Genomic DNA, 13,951 nt, shown 5'->3' with positions numbered 1-13,951 from the left:
CTAAAATCTGTCTCTGTTCTTGCTCAAAATCAGGATGAACTATATTCCTAAATGTGAAAAAGTACCGTTTCTTTCCTTATACCTCTTTATTCTCCCTTCTTCACTTACTTTCTCACTTCTATGACATTTTCTTCTCTGACTTTCTCTCTAAATGTACCATAAGCCTGTTTTTCCCTCACTTCATATTGCAATTCATGTTTGCATTAGAATATCATACCTTTAATTTCTCTACAAACTGTCTAAAATTTCTCTAAATATTAAATGATTGTCATATAACTTGTATAAATTCCTAACCAATATTTTATATTATGTCTAATTTATTATAATTATTTAAACTGCAGATGTTTTTGTTTCACTTTTGAAGACTGTACACTTATTGTTCTTAAAATATTTTGTAATAATTTGGAGCTTTTCTCCTCAGGCATCCACAGAAAATACCTAGTTGGAGTGTCCCAGTAATCAAATGTCAATCAATCAATAACTAACTAAATAAATAGCATAGTGACTAAGGTGTATCAATTATTACTGTCACACAGAAAAGCACAACCTCCACATTTCCAACTACAGGAAATTTCAGACTCACCCAACAATGCATTGCTTGTACAAATGCTCTAAAATTTGAGCAAGCAATTTGATGTATTCAGCATTGGTTAGTGATAATTTAAGTATGATATTGCACATAACACTGAGACATTAAGCAACTCAAGGTGAAACATTACTGAGGACACACAACAGAGACATTATTAAACATGTGATGCTAGATAAAGCCTAAGAAACCTGAAAATGGATGAAGACGTTTATAAATAAATCAGTCCAAATATAATATGAAATCAATGAAAACCAAGCTTTGTTTAAGCAAAATACTGAACGAGTAAAGATCAGAAAGAAATAAAGTGATTTTAGGGCTAAATTCAAAAACCTGATAATCTGATAAATATAAGATTTCTAAAAATGGTTGGCAAACTTAACTGGTTAGAATAGAGAAAGACAGAAAGAGTAAAGAAAAGGATTGGTCACACAAGCCAAAGGCAGCAATTAGCTTTTGTTTTAATTCTATTAATAGAACAAAGGGACAATATTACTAATCTACAATGTTAAAAAACAGCACACTGATATATCAAATCCTGATGTATTTGAATTATGTGTGAAACATTTAGTAATATATGTCGCAAGAATAAAAGTACACACGACCAACAAAACAATCCAAGTGAAACACATTCATAAGCAAACATTTTGTAGACCAACAGGTGGCATTAGCACATCATTTAAAAACTGTTACCACTGAAGAACGATTTAAAATCATTTAGTGTGTTTAAAATTAACAAAAGTGTCAGGTTTTGGTGTCAGTCAAACAGAACCATATGAGCTCTCAGCAGTAATATTACAACTTCCTGTAGACCTGTTCAGACATGACATGGGAAATGGGCAAGCATTATAAGATGGAAAACAGTAACTATTAACCTAATATATAAAACAAAGGAGAAAAAGACAGATGCTTTTAAGTAAAGACAAATGTCAAATGCACATAAAACTGTGGAATATAGCATAAATCACTACCAAAATCATTAGAATTTATACCATCGTGGTGAAAAAATCTAGATCCACAGACTTGTGGATCTATTTTAGATGATGTTACTCTTGCACTGGATGGTGATATATGGGTTCACTTCATTTTCCGGACTTCTCCAATGATGTTAACACTGTTGACCAAAAGCAGTTAAGAGAAAAGCTAGTACATAATGATTTTCCTGCTTCAGTACCTTTGGCACTTTTAGTCATAAACACTGAACAGGATCACTGATACGGATCAGAATTCCTAAATATACTACGCAAAGGACAACTAATTACAAAGAAGAATGCAATCTTAAGGCAGATAGAATATTAGGAAACAAGGACAATGTGATCCAGGGATACAGTAGGACTATGTTATAGGGCCCACCACATGGAATCTGGCTGTTCTACAACTAAGAGAACTGCTAGAAACTGATTTAGTTCTCTGAGCTGTAAACACTGAGTGAGACTCTTACTGTCATAATTAAAAATAGTGACAGTAAGGAGAATGAAAGCAGAAGTGTATGAAAGTATGAAAAGGGTGATTAACACATCTGCAAACCACAGAATGATAAAGAAATGAAACACTATCACCCCATATAGATGATACCTTTAATTTGTTCTTTTCAGGATTTGTGTTAAAGTTTTGTCCATTGTTGTACTTTGCTGATTATCAGTGACCAAAGAAAAAGATCATAGATAATCAACACAGCATAACAATAGAAAAAATATTTCCACAAATCCCAAAAAGAGCAGGCATAATTTATCACCCATCTAGGTGATAAAAAAGGTTGATGCATAAGTAGTAAATCACAAAATGAGAAATAAAAATTATCGCTTGGTGATAGAAAAACAATTACCTTAACACATAAGCAGCACATCTGGAAGGCATTGAATGCCCCCCCCCCCAAAAAAAAAAATGAAAAGAAAACTTGTTTTTTTATTTAAGCATTTACTATGTGAAAATAAATGAAAAGAAAATTAAACCACATGGCTATAAGACATCCACACAAGCACAAGTGCAGAATTATTCCACATCCATCATAAAAAATGTAGGATAGGTTCAAATAAAGGAATTAAATGCAGTGAAGCAAAAGTAAATGAGAGGCAGAAACTGCAACAGAAAACCCCAAGCAGGCAAAATGCACAGAGCCAAAATTCAGCTGTAATGTCAGGTACACATCCAGCACAGGCAGTCCAAGGAAATCTTCCATTAGCAAGGACACAGGCACATAAAGAGATCCACAGAAGTGAACGTGTTAAGGGCCATGCTAACACATAGGTCTTAAGATGGAGGTCTAGTAATGGACACAGGCAGTTTATGGAAAAGTAATTATCCATAGCAAACACAGAAAGGGAAGAAAAGTAGTCTGATAAGGAAACTTTGGTTGCACGGTGATATGACAGATAAGAGTCCTATCAATGTCCAAGACTTGTAAGCCAGGCACACATATGTCTCACAGAACACAATGTCCACACCACAGGCAATACAGTATATACCCCGTACAACACTTTTAAGCAAGTAGGCATATATCTTTGCAAAGAAGACATGTTACAGATATTATGGCAAAAGTGCAGAGTAGGAGGGGCAACATGGCAGTGTGCAGTGCCACATACATAAAATAAACTTGCACATATGGTGGGCAGAAATATGTGTAGGTAACTTTATGTATGACTGCTATGGTCATAGTAGTGTTAGATGAGAATGTGTATTGTGTACTTTAATGCTATAGCAATGTGAACCTACAACTATCCAGGGAAACAAGCATCACAGATGCAGTTTAGTGGGATTATGGCCCTGAGGAAATCAATACTGCCGTAAGATGCCTTCTAGGAAAGCAGGTGAAAGAGTGCTTCATGCCTTTGGGCAAAGTTGCTTTTCTTGGGGGATGGTGACAAACCATGTAGGACAGAACCAGTCAGCCTATCCACATGTGTGTATTTCAACGTTATCACCTATAATAGTGCCTGAATACTGACAGTGCAGGAGTAACACATGCCATAAAGCTGCCTGTGTCACCCTGCTTCACTATACTGGGTGCAAACAAGGGAGGCAACAGTATGCTCTATCACTGACCAGTACTTAGTGGGAATGGCAGGAGTATATACTGGGCACACAGTACACAGGCATCATAATATTGTGGTTTACCCCTGATATAATTGTCATTAAACTACTCCATCAGGGTTATGGCCTCCCATGAGCACTGCTCTCTCAGCAGTTCATAAGCCTCAGGCATGGCCTCCAATGGCAGAAAACTCAGTGCCAACACCTGCTTTAAAATCATCTGTAAAGGTGGGACTCCAGCACACCACAGCCAGAGGACCAGCTTCTGTATGCAGCACCACAACATTTGCTCATGCACCTGTGTGGGTGGGGACTGGGGAAGGCAGATAATAGCATTATGAGCTTCCCTCTCAAAGTCCATTAACATGCACTGTAGTGCTAGGGTAACCCTCAACCCATCAGCCATGCCTATAAACTCATTAAAGAGGAAATCATATGCTGGCTGGTATTTGGTAGATGTAAGGCAGTACACCAATGAGCCATGCCTACAACTGTCACCCATGTTATCAATGTGGTTATTCATACTGTATAACTGCTGGCACACAGCTGTATGTGTAGGGAATATCCTATTCATAACCTATACAGAACTGCATGCTAGACTAATTTCTAGTACCCTTTGTCATTAACAGACAATCTCGATTGCTGTACCCCCATCTCAGTTTGCCTTACTAGGACGTCTGCATGCCTCATCCACATATCTTCTTCTGTAGTGTCTACAATGCTGTTGATGTCTCTGTTGCTTGGTTATTCCTTCTCATCATCTGCCATATCAGTAATTGTAGACCCCTCTCATACCTTCACATCTGTACAGATTTTCCCGGACTGTCCAGATTTTTGCCTCATATATTTGGTCTGTTTTTCATAAAATTGTGTTTTTTTCTGAGTTTGTAAGAGCAATATTTAAAGATAGTTCCTATTTTTGGGCCTTTGTCCCACTTTTATTAATGATTGTGTCTAGATTTATTGCTCTAAAGGGTTGAGAGGTATGACCCCTCTTATGTGGCATATGCAGGACTACCTCCTCATCAACTTTATTTATTTATTTTATTTTACATTTGTTGACCGGGCTAGTCTATCTGGATATATGTCGATTTTCAGTAGAGGCCCGGGGAGAAAAGCTCCATGTGCAAAACAATATGAATAAAACAATAAACAATATATGATAGACCAAAAATAGAAGAGAACAAGATATAATAAAAAACATTTTAAGTATGGTCACGAAAAAGTCTACAGAATAATAGAAAAAAAAACACATTTAAAATATGGTCATGAAAAAGTCTACAGAAGAATATATGCAATGTATACGACGGTAAAGCAGTTAAACAAAGATGATAATAAAGAAGTAATTATGAAGAATTCAGTCACAGGATTCATAGTAAGCAGCTTTAGAAGGGAAGGGTAGATGATGCAGGTGGTTGTAGTGAGAAGAAGCAGCAGTTAGTCAGGGATAACACAGGAACATAACGAGTGTTTCTTGAGGTGAAGCTTGAGCTTCCTTTTGAAAAGTTTGTGAGAGCAGAGAGTAGTAAGTTCAATGGGTAGAAGATCCCATAGCTTACCAACGGTGTTACAGAAGAGGGAGTCGCCTGCTACATTGTTAGCTCTGCTGGTGTTAAACAGTAGTTTATTAGCAGAGCGTAAGTTTTTAGGACTATGGTAGAGGGTAAGTAGGCTTGAGAGTATAGGAGTATTAGAGGGTTGATACATTCTTTTATGGGCAATAGTAAGCTGTGAAAAATGAAGATGCTGCAGAAATTCTAACCAATCGAGTTGCATAAGATTTAGACAGTGGTGAGTTCGGAAAGGAGAGGCAGCAGCAAATCTGGCAATATTATTATAGGATACAGTCAGCTTGTGTATGTTGGTTTTAGAAAGGTTTGTATAGATGGGTGAGGCATAGAGTAGAGTAGAAATATTGCTATGCATATTGTTTTATAATTTAAGCTGGGCTATCCTTGGACATCATGATCTCATCTCTAATGGCATTTGCTAATTTCACATCTATTACATCCTCTAGTCATGGTGGATTGTGGTGACATGAGAAGGAAAGCAACACTTGCAACTCTGCCATCTTCAGTGTGATAGCACAGTCCCTGCAATGGGAGGTGTTCTTCTCTGTACTGCCCCTATAGGAGCATCCTTTACTCTGTCTCTCCTTGTGGAAGTGATAACCATCCACCATCAACATGAGATTTCCTTTTTGGCTTTGCATAGTATGGCATACAGTTCCTGCTATTCTCAGCTGAACTTCTGCAGTCCTAATACTTCATTGTTCCTCATATGATGTCATTGTGATGTTCTGTCTTCCTACAACACCTCTCCTTTTTGTAGGACTAAAGAAGAGGCCATGTAGTCCATTTGACTTACTGGTAGGACACAGATCACAGAGGGCATGCGTTCACTGCATGGAGCAGTCTCAGACTGACATACTGAGACGTGGCTGTTTCTACAGGAAAATGTGTCTTTGCGCACTTAAATCCACCATATAGTTACTATGACTATCTTGTGTTTGACCTCCTGTAGTGGACAATTGCAATCTCTACAACTGGCAAGAAAGCAACAATACTGTCATTCAAACCAGATACATAGATGTGTCACCAAATCATCTGTCAGCATTATTATTTTGAAGGTGTCTTAAAAATACAAGGTACTTTGAATTCATTACACTAGTGGCCTAAGATACTCATTTGTCAATAAATAAAAAGTCAGAAAATGAAACTAACTAAATTAAAAGCAACATATTAAGTAGACAATGGAAATAGTGAAAAAGCAATATCATATAGACATTCTGCTATATTTGTAGACTTCTTCTAGACAATAGAGTAATATCCACAGGTCATGTAGAAAGTACCTTTCCAAACACAGACAGAACAGTAGGACGTATCCTAAGATATATTAAGTTCAGAAATGCTAAAGTACTGATGTGTTTTATTAATTGATATATAACTATAACATGGTTCTTAGTGTAAATAATTAAAATGGAATAAATGACCTAAAGCAACAAAAAACAATATAACACTGGATATTTTCAAAGGTCTTTAAACACCTATAGGTATGATCAAATGCATGGCGTGTTAATGGCAAATGCAGTCCTGTGCATGACATTTATTCTAATATGATTGTGAATATTATTGCAATAACTAATGCGTGGACTAAACTAAAACTGAAATGTTTCACAAAGATAAATCCTTGAAGTACTTATAAAGGAAATCATGGACATGAGGTAGTGCTTACCCTGACAAGGATTATATAATTCTTTATAGAAAGCATCAACTAATTAAAACAAGTACTTATCTTGGTATATGCACATGCCCTGCTTGTATGTCAAAATTATGGTATCTTGAGGAGATAAAACAAAAAAAAAAAGTATAAATACTTTTATTGACTCAAGGGAGACCGTACAAAATAATTATACTTGAAAATAAGATGCTTTCCAAGGCATTGTCTGATCTGGCTTGCATAATCAGATGAATCTAGTTTTGGTAAGCCTAAAAGAGGGAGAGAGAGAGAGAGAGATAGATAGATAGATAGATAGATAGATAGATAGATAGATAGATAGATAGATAGTAACTTAAAGAATTAAAAGCTTATTTCATGCCTACCAGTACTTTAGTAACTGAAGATACTTGCATATTGCTCCACACTGGTGTCAGAAGTGAGATATAACTTGTTAGAATTATGGTGAAAGAGGAAGGTGTACATCTCCTATCAGTAGCCCCACCAGCTGAAATTGCTCCCACTGATTAATAACGTAGATGATGAATCTGTCCATGATTTGCCAGTTAGGTGATATTACGGCGGTTATTTACCTCACATAAGAAAATGACTGCTGGTTGGAAAGGACTTTCAATGTTGTTTACCAAACAGGACATGTGAATTATTTAGCTGATTAGGAAAAAAGACAATTCAGCATGTTATTGAACATATATTGTGAAACACATGGAAGGAAATGGAAACAAACCAAATAGGTACCTTTGACCTTCATTAACCAGTAAGCTATTCCAAAGGTGCACAGGTCACATTAGCAGAAGCATATGAGGGTAAACAATACACATGCACTTTGTAAAGGAAGTCAGCAACTTGTATTATGTTAATTTTATTGTAGGGTTGTTAAACTTGTGAAGGTTGCTCCAGCAGATTTATAAAATGCTTGCACTGTTTATTGTAAAGGAACAACAGGAAAAACGAACCACTGCAGCTAAAGAGTCTTCAGTTAAATTATTAATGGTGAGATTAGAAGAACAAACTTTAGACTCTCCACGACCAAAAATAAACTATGAAAAATGTTTTATTTATAACTGTGGTAAGCGCTTTCTCGTATCTCCTGATACGCTTCCTCAGACCATATACATCATGATAAAACTTGAGCTTTATATAGTAAAGAGGTTCTCATTATTCAATATATTAATCAATTTACAATTCAATCATGCAATTATATAATTAACTAAGAGCATATTTGAGAGGCAAAAAGATGGTTTAAAACCTGCTTTTTTAAAAAAATTCTTAGTACAAAACAAAACACTAAAAAAGCTCAATTTTGCTTTCTTATTTAAAATATACAACAGAGCTCTAATTAAGAAGGAAGAATTCATTGCTGAAATGTTTGCTTTATAATATTTAAAATCTTCAAATTCAAAACAGAACAAAACAAAACAAACAGACTGTCAAATGATATAAACCTACTGCATATGTAACTTTCAAGACATTTGATGTGACTTAAGGGAATACTTTTCCATGAGTACCTTAAAAACCTGAATAAAACTAATACTGTTACTTTTATAATATGTATATGAATATAAAACTTAAAAGTTAAAAGCCCAAGCTTAATTAATAATAGATAACATTCAATGGTGTTTGTGGATACTTGTAGTCGCATTAAAAATCTAAGCCAAAACAGATATCTATTACACTTGTACAAAGAAACTTAAAACTTATATATAAATAAATTAATATAAACTAATATAGTTACAATCTGCTAAACATGAAACAGTCTGACATATAAAATTTAAGGTGTTTTATATTATATGTACAATATCAAAATTGCCTAAAAATATTTATTATCATAAAAGCATGCCTGTATTTATTTAATTTAATATAATTTAATACAAAATCAAATAGATAAAGTTATGTAATGATAATTATAAATTTAAAATATGCATTTTATCTAAACTACTTATCTGCGTGTGTTCAAGAAGGACCTTAGCGAGACATACATATTCAGACCAGGAGAGTAATGTCCTTTTAACCTAAAAATCCATTTCAACTCCTTTAATTCCAAGAGGTTCATATAATCACCTCCTCTAGCATTAGGTTGTACTAACTGTAGAACTCTAAACACAAAAGAGTGTTTAGGGAAAAGTTGAACGTGTTTTGCTAGGGCATTCAATTCATTTTTGTTCTTAATATCATACTGGTGATTATATATTCTATTCTTTAATTTCCTCTTGGTCAGTCCTATATAGAATGCTGAACACTGTTCACAAGTGGCTAAGTATATTAAACCTGAGGAATCACAAGTGGCTCTAAACCTTGGTTTAAATAAATATGGCATTTCTGGATGTGCAAAGTCTTGTTCCTTAGTAATATATTTACAATAGTTGCAGTGGTTACATGGGTATGTACCAACAGAATTCTCCTGTCTTGATAGCTCTACCTTATTATTTCCTGTTATGTCACAAAGTAGTCTTTTCAAGTTTTTATTGTTTCTATATACAAACTGTGGGATTTTACCTACCAACCTTAATGTGTGATCATCCGTTAATAGTACTTTCCAATTATTAGTCACAATTTTTCTGATATTGGAACTGTCATTTGTATATGTTGTTATGAAGGTAACTTTTTCTTTCATGTTGCTGACTTTCTTTTTATTATGAGAAAAGAGAGAGCTTTTATGCTTGACCTCTGCATTAAGATTTATTTCTTCACCTATAACTTGTTTTCTGACATATTTTATTAGATTATACTCATATCCTCTGTCAAGAAATATCTTTTCCATATTGTCCACCTCCTTTAATAAATCCAAAGTATCCATACAAATTTTGCTCAACCTAACAAACTGACTTTTTATGATGCCTCTAAATACATGACGCGGGTGCATACTATCATATCTTAAAATTGTATTTTTCCAACACGTTTTCCTGTGCAATGTGGATGTTAATTTGCCTTCTCTTATATCTAAGCTAACATCCAAAAAGTTCACAGAGTCAAAAGACACTTCTGCTGTGAATTTAAGAAAATTAGTTGTAGTCTCAAGATATTCTTTGAATGAGAAGAATTCTTCTACCGAACCTTTCCACACTATTAGAATATCGTCTACAAAACGTTTGTAGACTAAAATCTTGCTAAATAGGTGATGTGGAAAAACATATTCTTTTTCCCAGTGATACATCACTAGGTTTGCATATGTGTTTGCACAAGGGGTGCCCATAGCCACTCCTGACCTTTGTAGGTATAGGCACCCCTTGAATGCAAACACATTGTTGCTCAGTACAGTAAAGGAGTTATATGGTCCAAATCTTGATAAAAGGAAAGGATCTAACTGTTGATATAACTTTTAGTGAACCACATTGATGTTGCAACAGTCTGTACTGTTTGAAATATTGTAAAAGAATATTTAAGAGGTCTACCCATGCAAAGACGACAAAAGACAGTTTTTTTTGAAAAGCCATTTCAAGTTATTCTACAGCTTTATTTAGATTCTGCCTTGTTGAACCCACCATAAATGATGACATAAATGTTTAAATAAGGTACAGGTCATCATCCCCACCATCATCCTCATCATCAACCACCTTTTTCCCATTTTCTGCATGGGGTTGGGATACTGCGTCAGGTGTCACCATCTCTCTTGATTTAGTGCCACTCTCCTACCTTCTTTGATGGTCATGCCTGACTGTCACAGGCCTTCTCCCATGCAGTTTATCCATCTCTTTGTTAGACATCCTTATTTCCCTTGCCATCTTTATGTCTTCCCAAATCTACTGCACCAAATCATTTGCTTTCCTGCACATGTGCCAGCACCACTGTAATCTGTTCTCTTTGACTTTCTCTGCAATTGGATATACTTTGGCTTCTGTTTTGATGTCATTATTTCTTTGTCTGTTTCACAGTGAACACCCTACCACTCATCTCAGGCACATCATCTCTAACCTCCTCAATTGCTCTACTTTCACTGCCCAGGTTTCTGTACCATACAGTAGTACTGGCTGTACCATTGTTTTGTACACCTTACTTTTCAGCTTCGTTGGCATTCTTCTGTCACACATTGCACCCGACACTGTGACATTTGCAGCAACTCCCATTTTGGCTTTGACATCCTCATTCAGACATCCCTTCTCTTCACTCACCCTTTCTGGATACCTGAAGCTGTTAACCTGTTGCACTGTTTTCCCTTCTACCAAAATTTTCAGCTTCTTCTGATTTCCCCCATTTGCTGCCATGACAACTGTCTTGTGTTTGTACTCAGTTTCATCCCATGAGCCTTTGGTTTTGTATTCTATTTCTGTCTCATTTGCTGAAGCTTGTTCTGATCAGACTCTGCTTGCAATGCCACATTGTTTGCATATAGCAGATTTGTTGACCTCTCCCCTCCAACCTGTTTATTAATGAGGTGAGCCCTCATGCATGTCCACACCCAATAGCAACCTCTCTGTGAGTCCAAACTCAGTACTTCTGTCACTCGGTCCTTGTACATAGCCTATGCTAATTCTAGAAATGTTGTTTCCAGAACTTTGAACCATCACAGGGTTGCCCAAATTAGCTTCCTTGAGAACTTGTCATTTGCTTTCTCCAAGTCTCCAAGTCAAATAAAGTACAGAGGCTACTTAAAATGTGCAAAAGGGGTAATACAGTGAATTTTCAAGGTTACTGTATGTTGAGAACACATTTGTATTCTCTCCTCCAGCTTAACATGCACTCAGTTTTCTGCTTATTCCACGTCATCAAACATCAGCCACAGAACTGTTGTCAAATACAAGATGCATATCAATGTGCTGATTATTCCACTGTTAAGTATACTAAGTCCATGCCTAGCTGTTTCACCCTAAGCCCTTAAGATCAGTTAATAATGCACCCTTTGCTTTGGTTGCATTTGCTCAGGCATCTTATGCTTGTGTATTGTTTACTCTAATCACATGTAATTTTAGTTTATGGACAGTATCTTGGCAAAAGTCATTTGTATCCCAGAGTTAGTATATGATATTAGGAGTGGTATAGAGGTGTAGCCCCCCCCCCATGTTGTAGATCCAGGATGCTTTTTAAGTGGTTTATAGTTTGCTTGTTTTGAATAGATACTGCGGTGGTGGTGCTGTGGTTGCATTGTCGCCTCACAGTAAGATGTTGTCCTGTTCGATTCTCAGCTAAAGCGTCTTCTGTGTGGAGACATGCGTGAATGGGCGTACCTTCGTTGAAGGTTGTGCATCACAGCTGGCAACTCGGCATGTAAAAATCTACTGCCAATCATTAGCGGACCGGAGTTCCGCTGTGGTGACCCCTAACCGGGAAAAGCCGAAAGACACAACAACAACATTCTTATGTTAATACTGCCATGTATTTTATACCCAAGCAGTTTAGTCTTCAGAAATCGTAAAAGAAGCCCTTGATCTCATTGTTTATGCTGAATTTTCATTGGTTTTATAACTCCGAAATGTGTTGTAAATAAAATTTAGGCATTTGTAATTTCCACCCCTATTTTTATATTTTATCCATTTTTAACAAGTTAAACACATTTGATACAAGTGCCCTTTTGCACAGCTGACCCTGGGATATTGTCTTTTTAACTGAATTTCTTTGTTACATAGTTTGTCAGTAGAAACTGGCAGAATCTATCTTTGTGGCTTTGATTTTGAAATGCACTTCAGCAAACTCTGCCTAATTTTTCATGTAAGCGTGTTTGTAGTTATGTGATCATGTCATTATTTTACCTAACACTAGCTCATCACAGATGCAGCTATGTATGTTTCCGTGTGTGTGTGAGTTTGTGTATGCTTGTGCATTAGTTTGTGTGTCCATTTCACTACTGTGCCATTATTCAATTAATTTAAATTTTAAATTAAATACAAATTATTCAGATGAACAATCTACGTGAGAATATTATTGATGAAAATATTGGTTTCTAAAAGGTATCTTTTGTATAGTATTTACTGAACTGTTAAGGATAAAAGCAGCTCTGTGGCATAAATGGTGAAAGCTCTGAATGTAGTCTGACTGTCCTAGTTTTGAAACCAGGTCTGGGTACTGGAAGAAATGGCCAGTGGAGATGTAGCAGCAAACAGCCAGTGTTGGCTTGTTATCTTGGGGAAGGGGTGAAGAGTTAGGCACATCCACAAGCAATCGTCTGCAGTCTGCAGGGATAATTCCATATTAGAACACACTGATATTCTTTAAATTCTACCCAAAATAACAAATTGACTGTCACCGATAGACCCCTTGGAGGTAGCCTCTGCCTAGGGATATGCTACAAAGTGAATGAGGAAGGGGTTCCTAGACATGGTTCATAGCTTTTTAAGTTTTGTGAACATGCAAGATTAGTCAGGACCTTGGCTTCATCTGTGACAATTTTGAAAGGGTTGGATTCTAGAAATATTGTATTAGCAGCAACTTGGCCCTCTGTACATACTTTACAAACTAGATTCTTTCTCCAAGTCTAGGACAGGCTTTGCTAGGACCATTCTCTAGGGCTCTTGGGCCCTCATCCTTTCTCCACCCAGTCAGTCTATGCTATGGTTATCTGCCCATATAGCTAAGGCAGAGAAAGTAGCTGTGATCAATATGATGAACATAGTACATTTAAGTAAATTCAATTCAACTTTATTGTCATATGTACTAGAGACGACATGAAAAAGTACAATGAAATTCTTATTTTGCAAGTCCTCCTGCAACATATAAAAACAACGATAACAAGAAGAAGTAATCTAGGACAACAAATAAACAATAATATAAATACCAATGCTATCTTTCATATCAGAAATAAAAATATCTAAAGAAGACTGATTACCATGCCAAGCAAAAAAAAATATAGTCAATAAATCTCTTATAGATATGTACCAGATGGAAATTGTGTAGATGCTTAAGAAACTATCCCCTGTCTTTAGTTAACTCTATTTTTGATGATGTTGCTTCTAACAGATACATTTGCCACCTACCTATTTTGCTGTATGGTTTTCAACCTAAACCTAAACCCAAACCTGACAGTTCTATGAACTCTGACATGTCTCTTAGTTTTCCATTACCTATTTCTCGAGATATATCCTCCATCAGAGAAATTATCTCCAATAACTGGGACATATTAAAGGACTCTCACCACATGTTATCTGCTATTGGCTCTTCTCCCTTATTTTC

This window comes from Protopterus annectens, chromosome 3.part1 (genome assembly GCF_019279795.1).
Source record: "Protopterus annectens isolate FY-2018-M chromosome 3.part1, PAN1.0, whole genome shotgun sequence".
Lineage (NCBI taxonomy): Eukaryota > Metazoa > Chordata > Ceratodontiformes > Protopteridae > Protopterus > Protopterus annectens.
The sequence above is the reverse complement of the archived record's forward strand: the minus strand, read 5'-3'. Positions refer to the sequence as shown.